Genomic DNA, 25,578 nt, shown 5'->3' with positions numbered 1-25,578 from the left:
TATATATATATCAGAATTATTTACATTAGTTCATACTAAATTTGTTGAAATGTTCAAATTTCAATAAATATTCCAACGTAATCACAAAATTTTAAATCATTATAGTTGAATAATTCAAAATTACTGTGATTAACGAGTACTTATTATTATGAAAAATATAATATCAAACGTTTCCTAGTTATAAATTATGTTTAAAAGCAAGGTAAAAAGGTATTATGAAAGTCATTTAAAGAAATATATTGATCTTAATAATTTAAAAGTATCTTAATTTATAGATTTTATGCCCTGTTAGCACATTATAAAGGGAAATAAAATAACAGACTCACGTAAATGTTTCTAATAAAAATTAAAAAAAAATATTTTAGCTATTTATGAGACATTACAAACGTTTATTGTGGGCATATATTCTTTAATACGTCTTATAAAGAATAAAAATAACCATTAAAGTCAATAAAAAATTTACGATCATGTTGAAAAATAAAACTTAGTTCAATAAAAATAAATCACGAAAAAGAAACATAAAATTTGAAGCTTTTATCCCTGTGTTCATTAAAAAAGAATAAGCATTTCACTATTGGAAAAACCTTTTAATTTTTAACTATCATTTAATATTCTTAAAGTTTTAGATATGAATATTGGATATGCATTTTTAACCAGAAGCAAATGCTTTCAAATCTTGCAATCAAATTATTTTAAAGTTTATTCCAATTTATGTATCTTTGCCGTGAGTTTTAAAAAATATATCAAGAACTTTGTTTAAAATAATTAAATGAAATAAATCTAGAAATTGCTAACGCAGTAAAACGAGGGATATTGCAGACGTATTTTTAGAAATTGTTGGAAAAGGATTTACTATGAATTGCTGAGTATTTTTATGATTATATTAATTGGTGAGTAATTCTTGCTTTACTTTGCAAATAAGTTAAAACTTATGTTGTTAAATATCCTTTGGTAAGAGTAAAGCTAATTGGAATTTAAAAATAGGGAAAATAGGTTTCTTTGGGATGATTTTAAACATATTTTCTAACATAAGAGGAACATATATGGGAGAATGACACATTGTTTCTTTTCACAAGAACTTCATTTATTATAATCAGAATTTATCTAAAGGAATAAATCAGCAACACATTTTTTTCAAGTACAATGTATAATATAATATAATATAAAATATAACATAAAATGAAATATAATATAAAATAGAATATAATATAATATAAAATATATAAAATATAATATATAAAATAGTAAAGTAAAGTAAAGTGAGGTGAGGTGAGGTAAAATAAAATAAAATAAAATAAAATAAAATATAATATAATATAATAAAAAATATAATATTATATAATATAATATAATATAAAATATAAAAATAAAATATAAAAAATAAAATACAAAAAATAAAATGTAAAAAATAAATAAATAAAAAAAAAAAATGAAATATAAAAAATAAAATAAAAAAAAAATAAAGCACAAAAAATAATATAAAAAATAAAATAAAATAAAATATGATATAAATATTCAATAATCTTTTTCACATAATAAAGGAATCACTTCGCGTATGAATTAATATTAGTTAGTTTGAAATGAATCCATGCTACGAAGTCAAATGTCTTTTTGAAGCCGAAATCCCATTCTGTTTAATAAATATTTTGAGATTTTAATGCATCTTCATCCGGTCTTATGATTACCTATGACAGCGTCAACCCTAACAAAGAAGTCCGGATATTATGGATCACATGACATGAAAGAAATAACTATATGCTACACGTGAAAAAAGTGCGCATTGGTCTTTTGAAAATTAATCTTATAAAGTCTCCAGGAGCTTCTGCTCCATGTACATTTAACAAATAATTTCTATAATGTTTTTTCTATATGAATGTTTAATAATAATTATAATGGAATCATTTATAAAGTAGATGAACTAGTATATAATTTGAAAATGAAACTATTTTGAGACATTCAATATAAAACTCCAAAATAGTTACAAGTATAAAAACGTTTAAATTGAAATTAAGAAAAAAACATTAAATGTAGTATCACAATGAATGAAGTAAATATGAGGACACATAATTGACTGTCCACATATTTAACCTACATGAGGACGCATGTATGGCATATAACTTACTACCTATATAATTGACCTACATAAATTTCTATAGCCTTTATTGAAACAAAGATAAAGTATTTTTATATCACATCCATTAGAAGTCATGTTTCTAATTTAATAATGCGGAACAAAAGAAAAACTGAATCTTTAATATATATACATTTTTCAAATTAAAACATTTATCAAAAGCTTTGCAAATTGAATTATTTTTCTTTTGTTATAGGATACAAAAGCAAAACATTTTTTCCTAAATACAATTAGTAGGTACTTATTGAACCAAAATAATCACATCAGAGTTGGTTGTCAAAAAAAATTACTTATACCGAAATAAAAGTATTCAAAATAAAATATATAATAAAAAACAGAGTAATGGTTTATTTTGATAAAATATATTAAATATGAAACATAATACTTTTTATTTCGATGCATTCCCTTGCAGAAAAATACAGAGAAATTAGTAAACTTCGAGCATTTATTGTACTTTAAAATAACTAAGCATAATATGCTTTACTGTCCCAAAGTAAATATAATTCATAAGACATCCAAATTAGGGTAAATCTGAATAGATTATAATTAGTTATTCTCAAATGAAAAAATGAAATCTTATCTTTCAAAAATAAATACAATTCTGTTGAATAGTTTTATAAGTTCTCATTAGTGGAAATAGTTTTATAAACTCATGGTGCTTCATTATTTCTAGATTCAATCATTACATGTTTTCAACGAAATCAAAATTTAATATACATTGAAAAAAGAACAATCACCATTTTCTGCGAAATGAAAAATTTAAAAATCTGCCAACCTATAAAGAAATAAATCTCACTTGATTGATTTTATAAATTCTTATTTAGAAAAATAGTTTTATTTACTCATGCTTCCAAATTGTTTCAATGTTCATTGTTCGAAAGTTAATCATCACGTGTTTTAGATATTTTTAAAATGGTAAATCTAAAAGAACTATACTTTTTTTCCCTAATTAAAAGATCAAAAATTTTCTCTGTTGTGAACAAAACTGTGTTAAATAGTTTTATAAATTCATATTCGGAAAATGAAAATGATGAAAATAAAATAACCGTAAATACAGATTATTTTTTGACAAAAAGTCGTCTTTAAAAGCGGGTCTCATCTGAGAAATTTTCTTATCTTCAGGGTTAAGTTGAAAATTAGATAGATTTTAAAAATATTGATAGCTGTAGATACGATATAGATGATAAAATAAATCATATATAAATATGCGCTGAAATCAGTTAGCTGGAAATAGTGAAAACGAAAGATATAAAAATGTTGAACACTAAGTTAATAAAAAATTGAAATAGTGTTTTTTCTCCTTCAAAGCATCATTTTAAGTAAATAACTGCTAATAATTCTGTCAATAAAAGTATCAATTAAAAAAATTGTGGAGAAAGAAAAATAGATTTTTTAAAATTTTTTATTCATAACAATAAGAAAAATTAGGTACTTCTTAAATTTTTTGGAAGAAATCGCATTTTTTTGTTACGCGTTTTATAGACTCTTTATCGTCTTGACAAATGCCCCATTTTTTTAAGAACTATCAGCAGTTAGTTTAGTACGGATAGCAGTTTTCAGATAAAGAAACGAATGACTTTACTGGTAAATGTTTTGTTATTGCTAAGACTTTTCCGGATCAAACTTTTATGTATTTGATCTTTGGAATACAGAATTTCTTCGTATATAAAAAAGAAATCGATACATTAAACTTCATTTGATATAAAAAATATTCAATATTAAATCGTGTGCAATAATTTAAAAAAATTTAAAATACAAATTATTTTCAAAATAAAAATAATGCTTACGAAGCAATTTTAAGCTTCTTGCAATTTAAATACAATTACATCCCAATGATTGCAGACATCTAATTAAGTGCATTATATTTGAAATATTTTCTCTGTACAACAAATGCATCAAAAAATATTTTTATAATGTCCCTCTTTTTACAATATTAATTCCCATAAGCTTTTAGCCATCTTAAAGGAAAGGGATTTTTATTCAACCTGCAAAACGTATCATTTAATTGAATGTGGAGTCTAGTGATTCATGGTAAAAAAAAGCACTTGGCAAGACTGCAAACTAAGCATTCATATTTTATAGAATGGTAAACAAAATGAATTTCTAGAGATGTTGCCAACATTTCCAAAAGCCTCACCATGAGAGAGCTAATTGAATGTAGGATTTAATGACACAAGGTCCACGAAAGGTTATGATCCTCCAAACAAACAGTTTTAAATCAAATCAAAGGTAAAATTAATACTATAACTTTTCTTTACGAATCATGAAATTGACAAATCTGCACACATCGTAACAGGCACATTCAAAAGTGAGGAAAATCAGATAAAATGTAATTACGATAAAACACGACGAAACAGGCGAAAAACGTGAATAGAACTAGATAAAATTTTAAATGGGAAAAAACAGTTATATGCAATATAAAATACCAATTTCTAGATTAAAATATGTGCAAGTAATTAAAATATTATGAACAGTGGGTAAATAACTTTACAAGTGCTGCATTGGGGAGGAGATTCTACAAATAGCAAATGTAGATGAGTCAACCAAGTGTGGCCAATTCGGAGACGAATTAACTTAACATCTGCATGATGCAAACGCAATATAGGTAATGGGTTAAAATCTGATTTTGTAGAGTGTGATTTGTTATAAATTTTAAGACCCCATTGTTCCTGCCATAGAGATGTGATAAACTGTCTAACATAAATTTTTATGCGGAGAACTGTATAGATTGAGTTAAAACAGTGGTAGCAAATCGTGAAGCCGAATCAACCAAGTCATTCCCTAGTTTAGCGAATGGATTCGGTACCCAATAAAATAAAATGTCAAATCCTTTCTTATGGAGGGTAATAATCATTGATTATTGAGACGACATAAAATTGGATGATTATCACTGTGAATTTTTTCGAAATGGCACAAAACGCTCATACTGTCTGAGTATTATATACAATACTTCGGTGTAGAAGAAGGTAAAAATGCCAAGAGGATGGCAACAGCTTTAGAAGTAAAGATGGGCGATTATCAGGAATTTTAATACCATCAGCGATGATGCCGAGATATCCAGCAGATTTTGATTCTTTAGTCATGTGATATTGTGATCACATTAGCCTAAAATCTTATTCACGGCTAACTGTAGTTCACGCTCAATGATTCTCATGTCGGAACCTGAACAAGAGATGTGCAGATCATCAACATAATTAGGCCCAAAAACTGTAGTGGGCAGTATATTTGAAACTTGTGAAATATGAATGATAGATAATTATGACGCTAAAAAACGTTAACTTATTCTTCAGTCTTCAGTCTGAATGTAAAGATCAGAAAAGGTAGATCCAAGCTTATCAAATTCTAGATTCCAGTTCGACAATATTATCTACAGTTGATTGCCGTTTGCGGAAGCCCCTTTGAAATTCGGTAATGGTGCGCTTAGTTTCGATGCAATAGAGAAGCTGAGAGTTTACCATTTAATGAAACGTTTTACCCACACCGCTGGTCATCGGGTGATAGTTAAATGGATAGTTAGCAAATTTACCTAGTTTTAAAATAGGCATCACAATTGTTTCACGCTAGCTAGGTGGGTACGTTTGTTCAGTTCATATTCTGTTGAATAGAATAAGGACATTTGACAAAGACGTCGGATTTAAGAGCTGAAGCATGGGATACGTGATACCATCAAGACCGGGCCTTGTATAATTAAATCGAAATAGTGATCTCTTTAATTCTGTAAAACTAAAATCACTGTTATAGTGGTAGAGGTGACTCATACTATTCCTTTCTACGTTCTGCTTGTGATGTTGAAATGCTGGACTGTAACTGTCAGGACAAGAGATAGCAGCAAATGAATCACCAAGCATATTACAAACTTCGTTACATAACACGGTACTGTTTTCTGAAATGCTGAAAGTTGAAATTTGTGATGTCTTGACTTGTGATTTGTGATGTCCAGACTTGTCTGGGAATTGAATTGAATTGAATGTAAAGTATATTTGTACAAAATCCAAAGGAGGATATGCTACGCCAAACAAAGCGTTATAACAGGTCAAAAAGTAGTATGCATATTACAATTGCATCTTTATAAAATACATAAAGGCAATAATACTGTTAATAGCGAGTTAAGTATATTTAAAAGCAAATAAAATCTGATAAAAGCCTAATTACATAAAATATTCGATATAAATAAAATGGCACATTGGTAACATATAAAATCGAAATAAATCACATAGAACAGTTAGATGCAATATAAAATACCAAAAGCTCGCAGAAATGAAAAAATGTTAGGATGATGAATTTTACCCTACAAATCCTTAATACATAAAATAGTGCTATTAAAAAAGGTAACACGATGTCGGTTAAAACAGAGAAAAATGGTTAAAATGTGATGAAGCGTAAATAAAGTGTTAAGAGTGTCGCATTTGAGAGGAGGTTCTCCGAACAACAGATGAAGATGGGTAAGTCGGGTTTGAGACAAGTAATCGTTGCATCTGCATTCCGTAGACGCATTACAGGTAATGGGTTTAGATCAGATTTGATAGTACATGGTTTTTTTTAGTTTGAAGATCCCAATGCTGTTGCCAAAGGTATACGATAAACTACCGAATATATATATAATTTAATGTCAGAGAACTGAACAGATATTGTTGAGGCATTAGTGGAAGATGTTGCTGCAGAATCAGCCAACTCATTTCCTGGTATGTCGATGGCACTCGGTACCCGAAAAAATAAAATTTCAAATCCTTACTTGTAATGGATGATTAGCATATGATTAATGAAGCATAAACTTGGATGAGTAAAGCTGCGAAAATTTTCGAACTGGTTCAAAAAGCTTTTACTATTGGAGTATATAAAATACTTTCGTTCAGAGCTCGAAGAAATCAGCCGCAATGCCAAAAGGATGGCAACAGCTTCAGAAGTGAAGACGGAACAAATATTTGAGATCCTGTAGCTATGCGTATCATCAGTGAGGATGACGCCACAGCCTACATATCCAGCAGATTTTGATCCGTCAGTGAAAACAGGCACACACTCAGAATATTGGTCACTATGAGAAGTGAATAGTTGTTGATATATGATGGGTGCGAAATTTGATTTACTGTACATCATGAAAGGAGAATAAAACTGATATAGTACGATGATCCATTAGGTAAGAGAAGGTGATCTAATGATTGCGTTGGTACGTTACAAATTTCGAATGTTCGTATGAGTGAGCACACGCAAGCATGAAATAGACGGACGTGTGAAGGTGCAGCGTCATACAATCACTCCCTGCTCAGACTTGCCTGGGAGATGTTGAAGAAGTTATTCACGGGATATAATGGAACTAAGATTCTCTTTGACTATTGTGTCTGATCTTACATGCTATAATGTTAGCCCGTTTAAAAGCCAAAATATTAACAGTGTTAGGATAATAGTGGAAAATGTTTCACAAGCATCTCTGCTCTTTGTAGACAGCTGCACATTCCTCATTCCGCCACATCTTGTGGTTTTGAGGACGCGAACTTGACAACCTGAGTATACTTTCTTCTACCGCTTAGAGATTGACAGATGCTACATTACCTATAGCAGCATCTATTGTGTTACGTGTTACCATATCTTTCGTAACCTAAGCAAACTGGGTAAATAAGGGCCATTTAGTACGATGAAATCTAAAGATGGTCGTGAACTCATCGAAACTAAAGCAAAATATGTATGATACTATGAGTGGAAAAAGATTACTGTTGTGGAAATCATTACTCACAGAACAATTCATAATGGGTAAAGGAGAGGATGAACATCATACTAGACCAAAGGAATAAAACTTTCGAATGGGTGAATGAGAGTAATTTTTTTCCGCTTAGATTAAGGAAACAGAGATTATTGTCATGAATGAGTTTTTCAATTTCACGACCCAGATCATTAGAGGCGGAACTACCCTACAATTACCTCTGGCGATTAAAATCTTAGAGCAAAATAAAAAGCGGAGTTAACTGATCTATCAATTAGTTTATATCTGCTTGAGATACAGCTGCATGGGGAGGTAGATAAACAGAACAGACTGTGAACAGAAGATTAATTTGAACTTGAGAAGCGCTAGCCTGTTATGAAGTCGATAATGAAAGGAAAGTAGATGGTAATGCATTGGAAGTTAAAATTGCAAATCCGCCATGAGGATGACTTCCATCATCGAAATCATGTCGGGAGCAATTTAAAATTATGAGATGATGTTATATGAGTTTCAGACAAAAGCATGCAGGTTGATATTTAGGAATAATATCGTTAATGTCAGACAGTTTATTGCATATACCACGACAGATCTATAAAATAAAATTGATAGGCATTATGAAATAGATGGAGATAATTGTATTTTAACGTCAAGTATATAAAGTCAATCAAGTGGAAAGTCATCATCGTAAGGGTAAAGAGACAATTCTACTTCCAAATTCATCATCTTTAGAGCAGCATAAGTGGATTGATTGACGTATTGATTGTACTTAGGATCTTTTTTTTCCCCAGATGTATTGATTTTGGGGGATCTCTTCTCACCAGGAACCGATACAACAGGGTGGTAAACGAACACAGACGAAAATCCATCACCTATAAATTTCGCAATCACGACGAAAGGAAAGATAAAAGGGGAAGTATGAGTAAAAGGAAAGCGAAACGAAGAGAGCACATAGCACTAGGGTACCCAGGGAGTATGTCTCCCAGTGTTTCCCCAAAGAAGGTAAACCCCTTGAGAAGCAAAGAGAGAGAGAGAGAGAGAGAGAGAGAGAGAGCAGAGAGAAAGTGGTATTTCACATAAACTTTTAAAATAATTACACATAATGGTATGGGAAATAAATCAAATTTGCAAAACAGAGAATAAATTAAAAGATAAACTTAGCTACCAATTTAAGAAATTTTGAAAATTGCAAGTCAGAATAGTTTTTGAAGCATATAAAGTGTATGGTGTATTTCAAGGATTAAAAATTTCTTGCGACCTAAACCAAACATTCTGTGTTAGGGAATGAAAACTCATTTATCAAGGTGTGAAATTCAGTTGAAGATCTTTACTTTAAAAAGCAACTAAATCAATCACTTTTAATAAAACAAAAGTCATAAACGCAGATAACTAAAATATACCTTGAGTTTATAAAAAATAATAAACAAAATATTTAAGTAAAATAATTAAGTCAACGAATTAATTGATGAAGTAAAAGAAAATAATTTGTAAAAGAATAAAAAAAAACCAGTGGCAAATAAATGAAATAAATCAACAATTATGATAAAATGTTTCGTTACTTTAATTTGTTACTTAGTGTTGCATCTAAACAAACTAATTACTCTGTAAGTAAAAATTAAAAGTCTGTTACAAAGATGTTTTACTGCTTGTTTTCATTTATTCATTATTTTATAAACATTTCTCATAAATATACAAGGGAGCTAATTTCCCTAAAGCATATTGGAAAAAAAGTATAAATTACCATTTTTTTAAAGAATAATTTAATAGCCACAAATATTTCTAACAAGCATAATTTGAAGTTTTACTTATTTAAACGAAGTTCATTAATTATATTATTTAATTTTTTGGTCATAGCCATAATAAAATTAGTTTTGCATTGATGTAAATTTATGGTTTAAATTGTTACTCTTAAGTAAATCACGTTTTCTGAAATTTTATTCTTAAATTTATTATCACTTATATTAGCCACTAGAAATAAATTCGTAATTTTAGGCACTTCTTTTTTGCTATATATAAATTTAGTCCATTTATGTGCGACTATTAGTTTTTGAATTGAATTGAATTGAATGTAAGGTTTAATGGCACAAGGTCCACAAAAGAACATGCTGCGCCAGACAATAGGCTTTAAAATGACTCAAAGGTAAAAAGCTTCCAGCTATTTTTTCTTACTAGACTTTCACACAGCGTAACAAATGTGTTAGAAAGTGAATAAAACTAGTTAAATTATAAATACTATAAAACAAGGTGAAACAGGATCCAAACCTGAATGAACTCAGATAAAGTGCAAATAGGATTAAGCAATTATATACAGTATAAAATACCAATTGCTCGTAGAAACGCAGAAATATTGGGATGATGGGTGTCTCCTAACAAATCCTTCAGAGATAAAATAGAATTACCAAAAAAGGTCAGACGATAAAAGTTACAACATGGGCAAATAGTTAAAATATGATGAATACAGAGAAAAACATTACAAGAGTTGCGCTAGGGAGGAGCAATTTGTTATTATCTTTAAGGTCCCACTGTTGTTGCCAGAGAAATGTGATAGACTGCCAAATGTGATGTTTTATGTCTGAGAAAGGTACAGATATAGTTAAAACAGCGGTGACAGATCGTGCAGCCGAATCAGCCAAGTCGTTCCCTGGTACACCGACGTGACTCAGTACTCAGCAGAATAAAATATCAGAACCATTATTGTAGAGAGTAATCAGCAAATGTATTAATGAAACGTAAAATTGGTTGAGTATCACTGCGAAAATTTTCCAGTTGGCGCAAAACACTCATACTCTCGGAGTATAGGCAATACTTCCGAGTAGAGCGTGAGGAAATCAGTCGTAATGCCATAAGAATAGCAGAAACTTCAGCATTGAAAGCGGAGCAAATGTCTGGGATTTAATAGCTAAGTGTATCATTAGCGATGATGACACCGCAGCCTACATATTCAGCAGATTTTGGACCGTCTGTAAAAATCGGTACATATTGAAATTTACATAAATACATAATTAATACAGGTTAGCTATTTACATAAATACAGGTTGTAACGTTGTCTTTTGTGTATAAATCCATGCGTATATTCCATATATGGTGAAATGGTCCATGGTGGTAAGAGAAAGTGATCCATTGATTATGAAGGTAATTCACAATTATCGAATGTTTGGATGAGTGGGCGTGTGCGATCATGAAATAGGCGAATGTGTGATGGTCTAGCAACATACAGTCGCTCCAATCATCATGCTCTAAAATATGCGATTTAGATGACATGATACCAAAGTAATAAGTAAGAGACAGCTGCATGCGACGTAGATGTAATGGTATTTCATAGCAAACTACATGTAAACTTTCAACTGGAGAAGTACGAAATGCGACTATTAGCTATTATAACTAGACCAATCAACTAAGTAACTGTGTGTAAAACTATCAGCTTAATAACCTCATAAAATCGCTTAAAATCTATGTATATATTCTGCAACCATAATTATATAGCCTATTACTGCATCCACAATTATATAGTGCTTCTGAAAGGTCTCCTAAACACTACAGTAATGCTTCAAATTATTTTAAATTGTGTAACAAGGAAAGCATAGTGCTGCCATCTATTTACTAGATATCAAGTAATATTTAAAAATGAAGAAAATAATGAAAAATCATTGCTAAATTTTGTTCTTCTCAGTAAAGTTTAGCTTTTAACTTACTAATATCTAATATTTACTAATTTATTCAAATAATTTCTTAGTTTCAAGCAGTTTGGCATCACACAGTTTAGCCGCATACTTTCAAAAATCACTCATCTGCAATCAACAGTCCAAACTTTCGTATGAGATACCCGTGTTCTTCTATACACTATAGTTCCTCCTTCCCCTGCAGTTAAATTACATTCGTTTTTACATCAGCTATTGACCATTTCTGAAAACATCTAAAATGTTAACAAGATGAAAAAAATCCCCATTAAGCAGGGTGAAAAACAGAAGGTTTTAATTTAGAAAAAGTCATAGGACGAAAAAATGCCTTATAGAAAAAACAGAAGAAAATGATATAAAAATTTCAAAATCATTTAAAATCTCCTGGTTGCGTAACGAAATGGTAATTTATAAAAACTGACAAAACTGAAGAGTTTTCTTAAATTTTTAATTTAATTTAATTTATACAGTTACTTTAAATTTATACAGTTATATGCTGTAGTTTCTTATACTTAATTTCTGATTTAAAAATCGGAAATGTGTCAAAATATCATTTTTGATTCAATGCATACCGATTGCTTTAAAAACAGGAATTACATAATTTGTGTCAATTTTTTCGCCATTTAATGTCGTGGCTAATCAGCCTTCAGGGGAGATAATAAGCAGTGCGTTTAGTTTTAACTTCGCTTAGGTTTTTTCTACAGTCATAATAAAATATTTAAGAGTTGTGGCAAGTATTTCCTGAGGCTAGTGGAAATTCGAACTTTCTTAATTTCACTTTCATTTTACGATTTCAGTTCGATAGTTCTAACATCTAAATTTATTTCTTTTTAACTCAGAAAGGTTTTTTCTCTTAGTGGGAACTAGCTATAACATTTCGATTCCTTCAACTTTTTCTACGTATTTCTAAAGTTTTCCAGATTGTAAACATGGTTTGCTCCCATGGGTAGTAGTAATTTATAAATTTGATCTTTGCTTACCCCCATCGATGGAATAGTATTGCTTATCAACAATAAAATGAATAAACAATAATAGTTTAATGAGCCAGAGAATATATGAATTAAATGGCAGGTTTTAGAATGTCACCAGTTTGGCGTCATTATTCTTTACAGCAAGCTACCGATACAAAAATATTCTCTTCCATGCTGTTTTAAAGAGAAATTCAAATTGCCTATTGAAATAAATAGCAAGTGCGTAAACTTTACATGAGAAGCTAAGGCAGTGGTGGAGAAAGTAAAATTTACGACAAAGCATCTAAGTCTAAACTGTCTAACAACAGATCAATTCAACTAATATTGTTCATCATAAATCCTGCTCTAAAATAAAATTTTGTGCAATTGTCATAAAGACAAATTTTGGCAAAAGATAGACATGTTTAAATTAAGAGCTCTGTAAAGACATGTTTAAATTAAAAGCATCTCACTGCCTGTAAATAGCTATAAACTGTGTTTGTAAACTAATAATCCGATTCGAGCGCGCGAGTGTAAACAGGCAATTTTTATCAATTGCGCTAAGTAATCCATGGTACATTTGTTGTTTTCTTGATGTCTAACTGCAGCGAATACACAGTTATAAGACTGTAAATAATGCTGTTTAATTCTTCTGTGAACTAGAAAAAACCAGTTGCATTCTTTTTGAAATGATTCACGCACATGTGCTTCGTAAGAGGGAACAAATATTTTATTAATGATAAACAAAATTTTTAAGTAATGCAAATACCGCTGCATTTGAAGATTTACTTCAAATTGTAAATCCAGTAATTAAACTAGCAGTTGCAGTAGTTTATTTACGTCGCACTTGAGCTGCACGATGGGTTATCAGCGACGGTCTGGGATCCCTGATGATGAACCTAAGAACTTCACAATTTTGATCCTCTGCAGAGGAGAGGACTCCTCCACTTTTGTAGCCCGACGAACTGCACGCGAGTCGAGGACCGATACCGAACACCTTCATTCCGTGAGCAGGCGGATCTAAGTGGCCAGTGATGGCTTTGGTGTTCTGAAGGGAACCGTGGCTTTCCAATCAGTTCACTGCGGTACCCAGTAATAAAGCTAAAATGTGTTTTCTGATCACACGAAAAATCTACTTCAAAAATTGCGAAGGATAGGAAAAGCATGTGACAACATGGGTGTACGAAAATTTAAAAGCAGAACAATTTATAACATACTTCATGACACCTAAAATAAATTTTTATGTTCTCGACTAATTTCAAACAATTTTCTATTGTAAATTCCTGTTTTTTCTTCCCTCAGTCCTGCTTCTAACATACGAAGATGCATATTGATATTTAGTATGTTTATATTTATTTATTGCATTGATCATTGATATTGATATTAATATCATTTATTAATGCAAACAATTATGCATCAAAAAATTTCTAAAGTATCAGGGATGTGCCAAAATGGTAACGGAAACCTCAAGAACGGGACAAATCCATTTCCACATACCTCTAGCTGTTGCTTGAATAACTAAATGTCTTGATCACAATTTCACAAATTCGTTTGGTTTACGTTGAATGGTTATTAGTTGTACAATATTCCGTAATTAGACTCTAGATATAGATGCTTTGCATTGCATTTTTTTCTCTAGTGTTCAAGAAAAATTAATGCGTTTGCTATTTAAAAATAATGATTTTTGTGGAAAACAGCATTGAAATTGGGTTGTTTCGCGTTTTTCAAGAGCAAACATTGCAATTATGCTTTGAAAAAATAGTGATATTTTAAATTTTTTTTAACCATAAATTAAGCACAAAAAACTGCAGGATGTCGATTGTACAATTTTAAGTAACATTAAATTCAAATATATTAAATATTTTTTAATAAAATTGATGTGTGATGCGTGACCGGAAGATATAAACTGATTTAAATTTTTTTTTAGTCAATTACCTATTTTTTCATAAGGCATCTTTTCCGCATTTTGACAATAAAAACTTCGGTTTCTTCGGCCCACTTTTATCCTCAGAATTGAACTATATGGCAAATTGCATTATAGAAAGCGTGTAAAATTGTGTATAACGTGTAAAAATTGTGTCTGGTCTGAGAAGATTAAAAGGTCGGAACATTAAGATTAAAAGGTAAAAATTCTGAGAAGATTAAAAGGTTAGAAGCTCTGAAAGATTGAAACTGCTTCTTAACTATAAATGAGACAGTTATTTTCTGTTTGAAGCACGATTTTAGTTTAGTTTCATATTTACTTACATGTGTAATTAAGTCAGTTATTTCAAGAGAAAATTAAATTTTAATTTATTACTTACGTTTGTAAATTTTTTGAGCTAATTATTTAAGGGAGTAACTTAAAATAAATATGAATTACGTGTAGTATGAAATGTAGTAATGAATGCAATATTCTGTTATTCTATATAATTTAATTATCTTCATACTAACGCTAGAAGAAAATATTTTTCATTTCATGCATCGAAAACCAACCTTCCATAAATTTAGATCGAAACTGCTTTCTTTTAATGACAAATAGTGATATTTCCTTAAATTTTTAATTTGCGAACTTTCTCCATGATAAAAAGACATTTTATAATTTTAACTTAACCACTTTTCCTTACTAATTTTTTTGAAAAAAATATGTAAGAAATCAACTTATTTTTTCATTAATAAATACAAGGAACTAAAACAAAACGAAATACACAAGTTCTAAGTTGAAATTTTAATTTTTTTACGTGTAAAAAATATTTAATTTACCATCAGTTTACTGTCCCAAATTATCTCGGGCAAATTAAGAAGTTAAATATTAGTCTTTCTATATGCTCATATCTTCATAATATGAAAAATCATCTGCATTACTTTTTCTTTCTCTCGTGAAAGTCATTTCTTTATTCAACCATCATTTTTTTTACTTTTCATCAACCATTGTATATACAAACAACCATTGTACGTACGAAACACGCCTGCAGTGCCACAAATAGCAAAACTCCCAAACAAAAATTGGCAAACTTCCAATTCCATCAGATTAATATTATTTTTTGTTTTGTTGTTGTATTGACGAATTCTGCTATGCCCGAGTTTACTCGGGATAGTAAATATTTGCAATATACGCATACCCGAGTTAATTCGGGATAATCAGAGAAGCGGTTGAAAAATATAATATTTTATATTCATTATAAAAATAAAATATTTTAAGAAATATTTAAGAAATTTATTTAAAGAAAATTAAAATGTTGGAAATATATAAATCTAGGTGCAGGTTCAGATTTCAGTAAATGCTAATGGGTAAAAGGGGAATGAGCGATGCGCAGTTTATTAACTAAAGACTGGATTTTTGCTATCAGAAGCTATAGTTTTACAAGTACCAAGGTTAGGGTAAATTTCATGTAGTTTATTATTAATTTGTGTATTCCAGTGTTCTTTCCAGCTATTTGAAAATGACTCAAGCATCAACTCTCATACACAAAGAAAGCATTTATTAATCCCTTCCCGTTGCTTGAGAAAAATATGAAATCAATACTTTTTTTAAAAAATTAAAAATGAATAATAATGCTGAATGATGCACGATTTCTAAGACTGTCTCAGTGAAAATTTAAAAAAAATGTTTTGAAAAGTTTTAAATTTAATTAATTATAAGATAATAAAATATTCAAATGCCTTGTCATATCTTTATTCGTGACCTGCAGAAAAGATTAAATATTTCATAAAGCTTCTTCTAAGATATCACTTTTAACGTTTGAAATCTCTAAATACATCTATGCAATTCATAAAATAAGCGAATTTTAAAACGAAATACAACTGTCACTATAAATCTTTGAAACCGAGTTTCATTTGCGAAAAAATAAATTTCTTAAAATCGAATTCGGAATCGATTTTGTCGCACAAACCCGGTACCAGTTATCTCCGATTAAGAAGCTATCATAAATATCACTGATCATCGATTTTTCGTCTTTGAGAAAGAGACAGCTCCTCACATACCTGATGTTCAAGTATTTTAATATATCTAAGATTAGTTGAGATACTTTCACCGAAAGAAATCGAATTTTGGAAAATTTACATTGTACCGAAAAAATAAATTGTATATATTTTTAACAGAATACAAAAAGTAATACTTCCATATGCTATTCTTAAGTTTCTATGAAAAGCTCAGAGGCATATCTTTGAGATCCAAGTCTGGATGTTGCTTTGAAAGAAGCTATCTTGGATTTGGAATGAAGTTAATTTGAATAATATATGTAAAAACATACAGGAAAAATAATTACAGTTTTCAAAAATTCAGTACATTTATTTAAAAATGATTTTACTAAAATCAATTCTGAATCTTAGATATTAAATTCAAATTTGGTAAGCTAATATTTTAATGCGGATCTAAACTTTCTTAGATGTTTTTGTTTTTTTTTTAAAACGTCAAAACAGTTTTAAACTTATGATCACATTTTAAGAACAAAATGCTTTCATGATATTTCAAAGGATTGATTTAAAATGTGCTAATTAATTTCTTCTAACTGTTAATATATGAATTAAGAATCAAAAATGAATTTTTTTCTAAATAAGCATACTTTTTTTGACCGGTTTGAAATTTTGATTCTCAAAATACAGCATTAAGATTAGAATTGAAATCGAGAAAATCTGATTAATCGAACAAAAGTTGTTCAGAAAGATATTTTTTAGCTCACTACTTACTAGTACAAGTCAAAAAAATATATGCTTTATGATATTTTTTCAAAATGTGAAAGAAACTAGTATTTTCAAGAAAATAATAGCTAAGATTATTGCATATTATGATTAATTCTTATAATAATTTTTTTATTTTCTCAGCTTAAATTTTTGTATATAGTGTCGGAAAAAAATTAAATAGGTTTGAAAAAAGCAAATATGTTTTAAATGGTTAAAATGTTTGAATGATTGAGAGATTTTCCATAACACTAACTTTATTTTGTACCCTTAACGACAATGTTATTTCTAGGGAAATTTTCACACATGTGTTATGATGTTAGGAGGAACGGTGAGATGCTGCAAAATTAGAATGAGGTAGAATCATAATGTTTTGTGAAACCTCTCTCAATTTTAAAAGAAAAATCTGGTAGAAAGTTCCTTAAATCGTACCACCCTTGATTTCTAAAGGAGCATTGAGGGCAGAGTGCCCTAGCGGATAAATTAAGAAGCCTTTTTTTTACATGGAGATCAATGCCGAAGAATTGAGACAATGTAAACACTTGTTTAGTTTTTATATAAGTTTATTGATTTTAAAGGTATTTAACTTAATTTTTGAACATCTTGTCTAAGGATATATCAGATCTAATGTGGCATGCAAATTATTAATTACATCAGATAATCGGTAAACAATTTATCCTACCATGATTTACTTTTTGCTTTAGTAGTTGACTCTTGTTTGTTAAATTTTTATATAGATTTCTCTGTAAATTACTTTAGACTGCATATTGAGCTGCTGTTATAGGGGTTAATATTTGAAACTAATTTATAAAATATGCCGGCTGATGCATGTTGTGGCATCTATCAGTGGTAAAAAATACCAACACGCATCAAAAAACTATAATGTTACTATAATGTTAGTAACTAGAGCTATAATATCATGTAAATTTGCTCAAATTTGAGGCTTTTAAATTTAACCATATTCTGTTTAAATGAAACAACAGTTTCATTTAACAAGCATGAAAATATGGTTAACCTTTGAACCATATATCAAACATTTGAACATGATTTAACGTGCTTTAAAGTTTTCAATATAGTATAAAATTTGAAAATAAAATTTTTCTTATTTACCCAAAATAAACAGAAAAAATTTCATTAGAATCATTTCAAAAACTTGAGATAGGAAAAAAATATAACTCTGATTACTATTCAGTATTCATGAATTACCTTTTCAAATTTTTACAAAATTCACAGTTTTATTTTTAAAAAAACTGTAATGGTTAAAATAAGAAATGCAGTGGATGTTTTTAAGATATTCTCGGAAATACATCATTGTTTATACAAATATAATTGTAAAATAAAATATTAAAATCATAACTAAATATGCACTTTTTTTTAAAAGCGTCGAACATATTCCCAAAGAAACGTGAATAGTTAATAGATTAGGAATGAAGAAACATAAATAAATAAGAAAAAATATTTATTATTGTTGCTTTTATTTTATCAATAGTTATTATAGCATTGACGATAGAGGCGTATGAAAACTAAACTTTATTACAATGCTTATCACGTCTTAATTTTTAAATTTCGGTAAGTGGTTTTTCTCAAAAAACACATAATGCACACTTAACAAAATGATTATTTTTTTAAAGAAAATATTTCTTGGTCGAGCAAGAGAGATTAAATTATTAAATTAAACAGAGCAAATAGAAGTATTTCTGATATTTAATAAAATTACAAAATTTTGTTATTTCTATCAAGAAACAAATGTTTTCTATTTGCCTATTTTAAAATATATTGACGTCTTAAACGTTTTTTTAATATAAAATGTATTATTTTTATTTGTTTTAAGCTTTTTGGTAATTGTAAAACCCAGATTATTTAAACTGTACAATTTTTTTTCTAAAACCATCTTAACTTTTATCGGTATTGAAAAGAAACTTATTTCTTAAGATTAGTAACTAATAATCCATTGTTTAGTCGACGTACTATAAATAAGTTATGCATACCAGGCTATTGTATTTTATTGAACCAGTAACAAAAATAAAATTTTGTACTTTGATTTTTATTGATAGTTCGAAAGAGACAATATTCCCCAACATATTTGTTACTTAAAACTGGGAACTTTAAATTTATTTTTGAATGCTCATGGAAACGCTTTACAAAGGTTTCTGATTCGGGCTGTAGGGCAAAAAAGAGGAAAAAGAAAAGCACGTAACTTTCGAAACTATTTTCTTTCACGAATTGCTCACTTTCAGAATAAAACAAATCCTGCTGATGTTCTGTTCTTATACAAGATTCCTATTTTAGAATTCCCTTATCTTGTCATAATTTGAAAAAAGATATTCAGATAAACTATAACTATTTTCACCACCCTTCCACCATGGAAATATCCCAGCAATGCTCAAGCCGTCGCCATTTTCGCAAAAAAAATTTTTTTTAAAATTAAATAACTGATATCATAATTTTTTTACTTAAGTTCTTATGTTGTTAAAACCTCCCGGAAAAAATATCTTTAGTACCGATTTCCATTATATTTTATGTGCTTTCAGAAATTGCTAAACAATAACTGAACTAATAGAGTTGAGTTGATTATAGGGTTTAGAGGCACAAGGTCCAAATGGGAGATGCTATTCCTGACATACGGTGTCGGTATTATTGGAAACTATGTTCTTTATTTTCTACATTAAAATCATGATTTCTAATTGGCTCTATCCCTTATTTTCCGACACTCACCAACGCATAAAAAGTGACGACGTAATATTATGTGTTTCTGTTCACAAACCAAGCTTGCTTCGCTAGTTACCAAAGTGGACCAATTTGAAATATGATTTAATATAAAATCTTAATTAGATCATCTATAAAAATATAAATGTCTTTTTCTTCTCTTTTACTATAGCAATAAAATTGATTAGAACCAAAGGCAGAAAATAGAAATAATTTTCATAAGTCCTCCTTAAAATTCCACATTGATTGCACGTCACAGAAATGATTGCAGTGATTGCATTAGTCCTTTAAAATCTCTGAAATATTGACAGTTTCCGCCTAACAGAGTTACGGTTTTCATATTTGTTACGAATGCTTCATGAGAAATGCCTTAAGATGAGGCTCTTCCTAGGCTCTTAATTATTAATGTATATAAATATTCATTTTTAGTTATTATTGTCAAACCAAAAAGAAGAACGTCTTAAATTGTATATTAGTGAGTTTTTGAAAATCAGTATTGAAACATCAGGCGGCTGCTTACAAAACATGCTTGTATCACACTATGGTAGTATGCTTCAACAATCGACAAATATTTGTTGAAGCCAAGATGAAGGATGTAAGTCATAAACTAACTTAATTATATATAATCAGAACTAAATGCTCTAACCATAACATTGCTAAAAAATGATCTTAATTAAAATACTAAGTTCAGTGACATCATGATAGCTACGCCATTACGGATGTAAAACAATTGAACCCCATTGATCCATTAAGGGGACACTGGACGTTGGAAACAAAAAGGGCAATGTTTATTTAATTATTGCAAATTTTAACAGAATATTGGTAGCATTAATAGAAGTCTGTGTACATAGTTGTCGTTTACTGTTGATAATTAAAACGTTCCTTGCCAATTAATTTAATTTTTTTGAACTGATTTTTTACCAAAAATTCCTTTTTATAGGTATTTAAATAAATTTAAGTAGTTATCTTAAACGTATAAAAATATAACTTACCTAAGAATTAAATTTTTATTTTGACGCTGAAAATTTCTTCGATAAAAACACTTCACAATTATCTTTACTCAATTATTAAAATATTAAATTAGGGTACTAAATTATTCAAATGCATTTGAAATTAAACAAGACACATCGATGAGTACTTGAAAGTTTTTTTTATAAGAATTGGTGCACAAGGAACTTCCTGAAGTTGCCAAAGCATTGAAAAATTCCATTACGAGAAAAAGCAAATTTGTCAGCGAGAACTAGACATTGATGTATAGATTTTTAATATATTCATAATCTTATAAGTCGGTAAAATGAGAATTTTACCGAATTGAAATGTGGGCAATATTAAAATGTAAATTTTTTACTTCCTTAAAAACCAAAAAATAATTTTTTAAGGAGTTTTGTCCTTCTGAACGTCCAAGGATCCCATTGAGGATTCTTGGAGTGTCCCCTTAAGAATCATTTGTTTCCGTAATACTGTAAAACAAAAGCGATTTAAGCATTTTTAAACCTAGAAATCAGATTTTTTTTTTCTTTTAGAATTAAATGTTCCAAGTGAACTTTCGTTATTTAAAAATTTTCCTTTCAAAAATTATCGATCAACTCCTAAAAGATTTAATTTTGATTTATTATATTTAATAGCCAAAAATGCATCAAATTCCAAGTAAAAAAATATTAATTATGCATGTTAAAACACAGTCAAATATTTACGCGGTGATGCTTACTTACCGTCTCTCAGTTACAACTGGTAACTGTTAGTCTCAGGATGATATTAATTTTATTTGTAATTGAGGTTAGCTTGCATGATTTAAATCCGAAATTTGAGAATTTAAAAAGGCTACTGCTAAAATATANTATATGAATATATATATAAGCTGATGCTATTGTTTCACCAATCTAAGATTACGAATGAGTCGTAATTTAAGTTTTACCTTTTCTTTACTGACTTTATCTGTAATCTCTGCTGCCAAACTTTGTCTTTATTTCAACATGGATTCTTTTTTTGACAGTGTAATGGTGGGTTTTGGGAATGAACTCCTTACTTTGAAACTCTTTTGCGAACCTAAATACTTTTGAAGCAAACAATTCTTTTCTTTTGATAAGAAAATAACTTAAGTATAATGCTAATGCGCAATTCTGCTATAGCATTTTACACTATTGGACAAACGATTTAATACCATCATAGCGTGAGCGGTTTTACTTTATTTTTGTGCGAACGATTTTGTAACTTTGACTTACAAACATTTTTGTATAGTTACCACACTGCTGTCTCTAAAATAGTTAGGTTCTGCTATCACGTCGGTGACTTAGTTCTGTTGCCATTTCAACATGACGTGACATGTTTAAAACGTTCGCCTTTAAATTATAATCAATTTTGTATTTATTTTAGAATCAAATAAAGTAATTTAAGTCAAAATAGTAAATTACCTGATTAAGTAAGTTAGAGTAAAAGTATTGTTTATTAATATTTATTGTTTTAATTTCTACACCAACCAGATAATCCGAATTTAGATAATCGAGAGTATATTGTATTTTTGTTGATCATTGATGAATGTTAGCAACGCCTGACCATTAATGCTTATCGCTTCTCTAACCGTAGCTATTTTTTTCTTTACAGATAAAATGCCACTAGCAAGCATAAAAAACAGAAATGAAATACAATTTTTTTTCTCTTTGAGGTTAACATTTAGTCCTTTATTAAATAATAAAAAAATGAGCTTCTTGACGTATGAGCTTGAAATTTTTTGAGTAAAAAAATGCTGCTAATTAAAAGAGTTTTTCTTAAAAAAAATTTTAATTTTAAAATTACTTGCATTGATTGATTTAGGTATATTTTCATTTGAACATATTTTTTATTTTAAAAGAGAGAATAATGATTTTTATCATATTTCATCAATTTCACTAAAACTTAAGAATAAAAATTATTTAAACATAATTTCGTATTACAAAGTTAGAGAACTCGAATTTCTCTAACTTCTTAATATAAAATTTTATTTGGTTGGTTTTATGGTATAAGAGTATAAAAATTAAGAAGAAAAAAACTGCTAAACCAATAATTAGAAATCATTTTTATTGTTTTTTTTTACCTTTAATAATTTTCATCCAATCGTAATATTCTTTTTATCAAAAAAATTGTTTTCATTTCGATATTTATCAGTTTAAATTAAATTTTAAAAAAACTTCTGTCATGAGCAAATTTTAATGTTCTTAAAAAATAAAAATTGCTATATATCCTGCCCTGCTGGAATTTTTATTCTGAAATTACGGTAACGTAATCCGCAGCAGCCTGTCCATCCAATTAACAGTAAAGTTTAAGACAATGAACATTTTAATCTTTACGGTTTTGAAACCGTTTACAACTAGTATGGTTATAAAACCATGAATACAAAACCATACGATTTTTTATCTATTTACATATAGCAGGGTTTCAAAACAGAAAGAAATTTTTTAAGGTAATTAAGGTAATTTGAGGAATTTTCGTTAGGTAATGTGTATTAGTGGGTGCGGGAGACTTATTGGGAAACGCGGAACACTAGAAACTCGTCAGGTGTTGAAGGGAATGGAGAAAATATTGTGGTGTCAACGGACCCCAGTTCTGTTGTTTATGAGACTGACAAATTAGCCCTTTCGGCTGGACGTAGTTTCATGTAAATAAGCAGCTTCATTAAGTGGGTTTAGTTGGTGCGATAAAATTCTGGTTGTTTAACTGTATTAAACAAAACTAAGTAAAAAACGGTTTTTCTCAGTTAACAGTTTAATTACCTTTTAATTATAGTTACTTGACTGTTTCGCTTGAATTTGATGAAAAACAAATAAATTTTATTTAACCATTTTTTCTAAGAAATTTCTAACAATAACATTAAGATCTCAGTACTATCTGTACTGATTTATTAATTGTATTAATAGTAACGAATTCTCCAAGATCCAGATCTGCAAATGATTTATAAATAAACCATTGGAGCACTTGGGGATGCAAAGCGTATTGTTGAAAAAATAAATAAATAAATAAACAGAATTCATTGTTAGTAAAAAAGGGAAAACTTACATCAAAATTTGTCGAAAATCGAATTATGTCAAATTTACCGCACAGGAGAGTAAAAAGAATAATCGTCAAATTTTTGCCCCGAAAATTTCAGTTTAATTCAATATAACTTGAATGAACTCGTTTTGATTAATATCGAATCGCTAATTAAAACACAAAAAGGCATTTAATCTTTAAAATTTAAAACAAAGAAAGATTAGTTTGAGAAACATGTAAAATTGTTAGTTTCTCATAAAGAATACATCATAAAACTTCAGAATCGGATGATTAAAAGTTTCAGTTAAATTCGATTTAATTTAATTTAGCTCATTTTCATTAATATCAAATTATTAATTAAAACATAAAAATGCATTTAATCTTTAAAATTTTAAGCAAAGAAACATTAGCTTGTAAAATGGTCAGTTTCTCGTCTAAAATACATATTATAAAACTCAACACATTCAACACATTTTAATAAGAGTAATGAGGACTTTAAGAAGCCTTATGTGTTAAAACCTAAACCTTATTATTGGACAAGGGAAAAAATTACATATTTTTGAAATCACAAAAACATAACCATCAAGTTTAAGCTTCATAAAGTTCAATTAAATTCGATCCATCTAAATTAAATAGTTTTATTTAACGTAAAATTATTAATTACAACACAAAAACAATTAGTTCTTAAAATTTAAAACAAAGAAAGAAGATTTGAAAAACGTATAAAATGATTAATTTCTCTAACCATATACCATTCTAAAATACATGTCAATAAGTGATGATTAAAAATATTACATACACTTTAAAAAGAGTAATAATATCTTAAGAAAACCTTATTTAGAAATTCAAAAACATAAAACATTATAATTTAGTTTGAATTTTCCACATGTAAAAATATTTTTACTTAGGAAATATGAATAAATTAAAATCATAATTGCTTGGATCAAAATTGATAACATTTAAATCATAAAAATGAGCAATGGCAAAAAGCAATATTTTCAGAATCACAATAAAAACTTACAAAATTATAAAGTACATAAATGGCAATGAATAAAATACGACGAGACATTAAAAAAAATTAAAATAATGCAAAAAAGTTTAAATCTATTTACCTTATTCCATTTAAGGTATCGGACGTCTAATAATCCACAAGTCAAATCAATAGAGAAAGTAGAGAGCACCTTTTTAAAACTTTTGGAAGCTTCTTTCGATTCTATGTGTTGGGGGCTGAAGTGTGCAACGAGGAATGTCCTTTCACTTCACGATGATTCGAATCTGCCTGTGCGACTGTGGCGCCCTTTTGCGCCCCATCCCTTATTTATATTTATTCACAACATGTCACGTTCAAACGCAGTTTTATAGAGTCAGGGACCAATAGAACACACAATGGATAAGATTGCCTAGAATGATTTTGTCCGGAAACAAGGAGTTTGAAAATATTTGCTGAGGTGAAGAATACTAAGAAGCTTTTTAACGCTGTGGTTGTTTGAACTTTTCAGTGTCTGGAAACGGATTTTAGTTTCTCTTTAAAAATTAAGAGATGCGTGCGAATAAGTGTTTATAGTAGAAAAATATTTATTTTATTGAATTTAGGTTTTAAAAAAAATATTTCATTTGAAAAAAAAATAAAGGTTTTCGTTGTGCTGATTTGTAACTGTAAAAATGTAAACACTCCTCAAATAAACGAGTACGAGAGGCAGATAGTCATTTCGGTATGGTAATCAAATACTATAATCAGTAAATCTCAAGCGCAATAGATAA

At 28.9% G+C, this 25,578-nt stretch overlaps 1 protein-coding gene across 1 annotated transcript in view; it reads right to left on the bottom strand.

Moving 5' to 3' along the window:
- The window catches only part of LOC107446607 (cell adhesion molecule 3), a 124,768-nt gene extending 99,642 nt beyond the window's left edge, over positions 1-25,126 (bottom strand). The window contains exon 1 of the mRNA XM_016061299.4: positions 24,930-25,126. The gene's annotated coding sequence lies outside the window, so the exon portion shown is untranslated. The remainder of the gene's footprint in view (positions 1-24,929) is intronic.
- Between the last annotated feature and the right edge of the window lie 452 nt (positions 25,127-25,578).

This window comes from Parasteatoda tepidariorum, chromosome 5 (assembly GCF_043381705.1).
Source record: "Parasteatoda tepidariorum isolate YZ-2023 chromosome 5, CAS_Ptep_4.0, whole genome shotgun sequence".
Lineage (NCBI taxonomy): Eukaryota > Metazoa > Arthropoda > Arachnida > Araneae > Theridiidae > Parasteatoda > Parasteatoda tepidariorum.
Note: the sequence above shows the minus strand (reverse complement) of the source record. Positions and strands in the feature narration are given on the sequence as shown.